Raw genomic sequence first — 6154 nt, 5'->3', positions numbered from 1 at the left:
TACATTTCCCTTGTAAAGAGGGGGGGGGGGAGCGTCTCTGCATTTGTAAAAATCCTGCTGTAAGAAACTGCAAGCTACTGGGTTCAGTGATCAGCTCATAGTTTATTAGCGATTCAGCAAGAGAAAGAAGACTGGGAATCCCTGGCCCAAAGCCTGGTATTTATGCCTGGAAAAGGTTACACCCAAAACACACCCCACTCCCAACGATAGGCCGTTTACCCTCCATTGTCTGCCAGTTGGTTTTCTTTAGGATCCCTGTCTCCCTACTGGTCCATTTTAGGATCCTAGCAAGCCATTGCTATGCACAGAGGTCATTTCGTAGAAAAAGAGGTGCAGGAGCTCATTAGCATAACTTATTTGCATATGCCGCACCCCCTGACATCATCGGAAGTGTGTCAGAAGGCAACACCCACCGCTCAGGCTCCACTGGATACCCTGGGATTGGTTTGGAGGGCTGACCATGGGGGGGGGGGGGAACGTGCAGGTCTGTCCTCGCAGAGGAGGGAGAGCTGGTACCTGAATAAAACTTGGGCTCAAAGGTGCCTCTGGACTGTTTTGGATTGCTAGCATGTGTGTCATAAAATGTAATGCCCGGAGGAGTGGGGAATCCAACCCGGTTCTCCCAGATTAGAGTCCGCGCACTTAACCACTAGACCAAACTGAGTGGGGTAGGGTTGCCACAGCCAGGTTCGGAAGCTCCTGGAGATTTGGGGATGGAGCCCAGAGAGGGCAGGGACCTCAGTGGGGTACAGTGCCACAGAGTCCAGCCTCCAAAGCATCCGTTTTCTCCCGGGGAACTGATCACTGTAGTCTGGAGATGAGCTGTGATTCCAGGGGATCCCCGGGTTTAACCTGGAGGCTGGCATCCATAGGCCTTCTAGATCTGGCTGGGGGTGGGGGGCTTCTTCTTTTGGTTGGCCTTTGAGCAAAATGGAGGGAGCTGAATGATGTCTGTGCCTGCTGCAGGTGAGGGTTGGGGTTTTGTTTTTTTACCCAGTTGTTTTCTGTACTGGATTCACCTGCCAACTGCAGCAACTGTCCAAAGGGGACCCTCCCTTTATATCGCGATTTGAGGACCTCAAGTCAAGGGGCTTCTGAAAAGCTCAGGTGGCAAGTTGACCTATCAAGAACTTAAGCACAGCCAATAAGCACTTGTTACTGATTCACAGTTTGGTGTAGTGGTTAAGTGTGCGGACTCTAATCTGGGAGAACTGGGTTTGAGTCCCCACTCCTGCTCACTCCGGTCATCCTCCGAGGCCCCGCTCCAGCTGTCTCCTGCCATCTGAGGCTAGCCAGGCAGCAACCCAAGAAAGGGCCTTTTCAGTTGTGGCACCAAAACTTGGGCACTCCTTCCTCAGAGAAATGTGTCTGTCTCCCTCTATCAGAGCCAGGTTGGTGTAGTGGTTAAGTGTGCGGACTCTAATCTGGGAGAACCGGGTTTGATTCCCCACTCCTCCACTTGCACCTGGCTGGATGACTTTGGGCAAGCCATAGTTCTGTCAGAGCTGTCCTTGAAAGGGCAGTTCTCGAAAGAGCTCTCTCAGCTCCGCCTACCTCACAGGGCGTCTGTTGTGCGGAGGGGAAGGGAAAGGAGCTTGTAAGCCGCTCTGAGACTCCCTTGGGTAATGAAGGGCGGGATATAAATCCAATCTCTTCTCTTCTTCTTCACAGAATAGGATGGGGCCATGGCTCAGTGGTAGAGCATCTGCTTGGCACGCAGAAGGCCCCAGGTTCAATCCCCGGCATCTCCAGATAAAAAGAACCAGCAGTAGGTGATGTGAAAGACCTTGGAGAGCGGCTGGCAATGTTCCCTCTAAGCTGTGGAGTCTTGTGAGCAAAAATTCTACTTTGTGAGCTCCTGGCATTAAAGTTGTGAGCAAGCAATTTGGCTCCTGCATCAATTAGTTGGTTCTGGAGCTGTCCTCCCTGAGCTAAGACAAAAATATGTGAGCTGGAGGCTAAACATCTGTGAGCTAGCTCACACTAACTCAGCTTAGCGGGAACGCTGGTGGCTGCCAGCCTGAGTAGTCAGTACTGACCGTGATGGAATGATGGTCTGCTTCAGTCCAAGCCAGCTTTGTGTGTGTTCAAATCCCCACCCCCACCCCCGACCAGAAAGGCACTGAACTGCCTTCTGGCCCAGGTTGAAGGGAAGGAAAAGGTGCTGATCACTTTTGTGCTGGGTTTGATGTCACCTCCTTTGGGTGGGAGCCGGGGCTTCCCCCCCCCCCCCGGGGGAATGCACCAGAACAGAGTTCTGGAACCTCTTCGACAAAATAATTTTTAAAACGTTGAAAGGCTCATGAATTTCCAGTATACAGATGGAAAACTTCATTTCCCTCTTGAGAATTCCAGCACCTCTTTTGTTTAAAGAAAAAGCACCGGGGGGGGGGGGGAATGCCCAGGGCAGTGCCCCCCCACCACCACCAAAGGGAGGGACCCAGGAGTGCAGAGCTGCTTCTGTCTTTCTGTTCTGCAAGAGACTGGGAGGAGTTGTCATTCCAGCAGAACTCCAGGCATTCCCTGGAGGTTGGCAAGCCAGAACTGCAGTCGTGACACTGAAGAGAAGGAGAGAAGAGATTGGATTTATACTCCTTTCCCTCCCCCTCCCCACAACAGACGCCCTGTGAGGCAGGGACAGTATATTGTTCAGAAATACTGTCTTAATATATGAGGAGAGCACTATTGACATCTGTGGTGGCCGTATTTTTTACCTATGTGATCAGTGAGCAAGGTTCTAGCTTCAGGAGTAGTCTCATTCAGATCAATGCTATGATTATGAAGGTGTTAAACAAGCATTTCTCCTTTTGAGTGGGAAATTAAGTTTTTTCTGGGACTGGTTAGAAAATATTTCTAAGAATAGAAGACCTTTCCATTTTACATGGATGTTATTAACTTAAAAATAAAATTATATATATATTCAGACTTGCCTTAATTTGTGTCCTCTCCCCATTTTGTTCTAGGCACATCAGCTGGATTACTCAACTCACTGTCTGCGTCTAAAGTTCCTGACAGGAAACAAAATGCAGTTCTATGTACCAAAGTCAGATGAGGATATCTATGAACTGGTAATCTTAACTTTTCAATGAGAAATCTGTAAAAAATTTTAAAGAATGCCCTTTATTAGTCATCCTCTTGGGCAATTAACTGCAGCCTTTTGAAATTCATCAACATGACTTGAAATCAGTAGAAGGACCTAAAACCACCAGCAGAATAGTTTTTGTGTGTGTTTGCATGCAGTGGAGCAAATAATTTAGGCATTTTTTTAGTTTGTAATTAATTTTTGATCTGGAAAATAATACTTGTTGCTCATTATTAGTTTCTATAGGACGAGAAAAGGGAAGCACTTAAATAAACAGAGAGAAGGGCTGTTTTCAGGCCAAGGAAGCTGCATGGTATCCCTCCAAGTGGTTACTGATAGTCAGAGGTCATTTCGGGGGATCGCGGGGGATCGCAGTTCCCCCGGGTGAGGTATGGGGGGCAGGGCACATGACGAAGCCCCGCCCCCTGCTTCCGGCCACCCCGCTTCCAGCCCTCATTCAGCAAGGAGGAAGCAGGAGAAGAGGGAGGGTAAGTTGCTTCCTCCCTGCCTCTCCCCACCCCTGCCTGCCTGGGGCCAGCAGTGGAGCTGCAAAGCTGGCGGCGGCGGCCGGGACCGTTGGGGGCGGGGTGTGTGGCCTTATGACACACTTCCGGTGATGTCAGGGGGTGTGGCATATGCTAATGAGTTATGCTAATGAGTTCCCCTAGCTCTTTTTCTACGAAACGACCCCTGCACCACAGGATCCATCCAGCCTGCTGTTTGGTTAGTGCTCGGAAGGTTTCGCTCTTGGCTCCACGTTGGCTTTTTTCTCCTGGAACTGTAACCTTCAAAAACACTTTTGACAAAGAGTCTAATTTAATTGAACTCACCGCTGGCTTGGCCGTAATCCCACAAGAGACGCCCAGGTTGTCTTTGAGCAAATGTCAGCGTTTCCTTCTCTCTCCACCTGAAGGAGGGCACCTGGGACATTTGGATCTGCCCCCACCCAGTGGGAGGAGGAGGAGGAGGAGGAGGAGGAGGAGGAGATTGGATTTATACCCCGCCCTTCACTTGGAGTCTCAGAGCGGCTTACAAACTCCTCTCCCTTCCCCTCCCCACAACAGACACCCTGTGAGGTGGGTGGGGCTGAGAGAGCTCTGACAGAAACTGCTCTTTTCCAAGGACAGCTGTGCCAGAGCTTGTGACTGACCCAAGGTCACATCAGCAGCTGCAAGTGGAGCAGTGGGGAAGCAAACCCGGTTCTCCCAGATTAGAGTCCACACACTTAACCACTACACCAAACTGGCTCTCGCCAAACTGGTTCCCTCTAAGCTGAGTGAGTGTGAGCTAGCTCACAGTTTGTTTCGCCTCCGGCTCACACATTTTTGTCTGAGCTCGGGAAGGATGGCTCCAGAGCAAACTGATTTAGGCAGGAGCCAGATTGCTCGCTCGCTCACAGCTTTCATGCCAGTCGCTCACAAAGTAGGATTTTTGCTCACAGGACTCCACAGCTTAGAAGGGGTAGTGCACCTCTGCTGTGCACCCCTTTGAGCAGAGACCCCAGAAGGTCTGAGGGAGGGTCCCAATTTGCAGCTTCTGCAGCTTCCGAGTTAGGCCGGCCGCCTGGGGCTTGTTTTTGTGGCCCGCTGGCAGGGCACCTGCTTGGCATGCAGAAGGCCCCCCGTCCAATGCCCCAATGCATCTCCAATTAAAAAGGACCAGGCAGGAGGTGATGTGAAAGACCTCCGCCTGAGACCCTGGAGAGCTGTAAGGAGGGGCTGTGGCTCAGTGGTAGAGCGTCTGCTTGGCACGCAGAAGGTTCCAGGTTCAATCCCCGGCGTCCCCAGGTTCAATTTTAATCTCCAATTAAAAAGGGACCAGGCAGCTGGTGATGTGAATGACAGCCTGAGACTCTGGAGAGTCATGAAGTGGGGCTGTAGCTCAGTGGTAGAACAGCTACTTGGCATGCAGAAGGTCCCAGGTTCAATCCCTGGCATCTCCAGCTAAAAGGACCAGGCTGTAGGTGATGGGAAAGGCCTCAGTCTGAGACCCTGGAGAGCTGTAAGGAGGGGCTGTGGCTCAGTGGTAGAGCGTCTGCTTGGCATGCAGAAGGTCCCAGGTTCAATCCCTGGCATCTCCAATTAAAAAGGGACCAGGCAGCTGGTGATGTGAAAGACCGCTGCCTGAGACCCTGGAGAGCTGTAAGGAGAGGCTGTGGCTCAGTGGCAGAGCCTCTGCTTGGCATGCAGAAGGCCCCAGGTTCAGTCCCCGGCATCTCCAATTAAAAAGGACCAGGCAGCGGGTGATGTGAAAGACCTCCGCCTGAGACCCCAGAGAGCGGCTGCCAGTCTGAGTAGGAAACACTGACCTTGATGGACTGAGGGTCTGATTCAGTAGATGGCAGTTTCCTGGGTGCTCATGAGCCTTTCGGACAGCTTCTCTTGCCCCCCAAGTCCTCCTAGACTCAACTTGCCCCTCCCTCACAAACTAGCACTGCCGCCGGGAACTCTGTCAGTGGCGGGAGAGAAGCTTCCCTTAGAGGCCCTTTGGGCTCGAACCCGTGGCCCCATGGAACGGCCTGATACCCAACCAGACCTTTGCCCTCCTCCTAGCAGGCAGGGGCTCTCCCACCCCCGCCTGCTCCCTGAGATCTTCTCACCTGGGGCCTTCTGCGTGCAAAGTAGACCGTTTGACCCCGAGTGATGGGCCCAGGGCTCTCTCTTTTGGCTGGCGGCAGCTCTCAGGCAGAGACAGACCTTTCCCGGCTGCTGATACCAAGACCCATTCCCCTGGAGACGCTGGGGGCTGAACTCGATCATCTACATCTGCCTTGTGCTGAGTCGGAGAGGGTTGGCCCACCAAGTCTGGTGTCGTGGTTTGATTCCCTGCTTCTCCACATGCAGCTGCTGGTGTGACTTTGGGTAAGTCATAAGTTCTTTCAGAGCTGTTCTCTCTCATGGGCAGGTATCCCCTCTGTTGTGGGGAGGGGAAAGGAGTCTGTGAGCCGCTCTGAGACTCCTTCAGGTAGTGAATGGTGGGGTATAAATCCATCCATCTCCTCCTCCTTCTGCCATTTACTCTGACTGTCAGCCAAGGTCTCTGCAGGGTCTTTCTGCTTAGCTGTTATTTTCA

At 52.0% G+C, this 6154-nt stretch overlaps 1 non-coding gene across 1 annotated transcript; it reads left to right on the top strand.

Moving 5' to 3' along the window:
* Positions 1-5090: 5090 nt before the first annotated feature.
* On the top strand, positions 5091-5162 carry TRNAA-GGC. Its single transcript has one exon. It is a non-coding gene; the product is annotated as a tRNA-Ala (tRNA).
* The last annotated feature ends 992 nt before the right edge of the window (positions 5163-6154 follow it).

This window comes from Gekko japonicus, unplaced genomic scaffold (genome assembly GCF_001447785.1).
Source record: "Gekko japonicus isolate JY-2015 unplaced genomic scaffold, Gekko_japonicus_V1.1 scaffold10, whole genome shotgun sequence".
Taxonomy (NCBI): Eukaryota; Metazoa; Chordata; class Lepidosauria; order Squamata; family Gekkonidae; genus Gekko; species Gekko japonicus.
The sequence above is the reverse complement of the archived record's forward strand: the minus strand, read 5'-3'. Positions and strand labels throughout refer to the sequence as shown.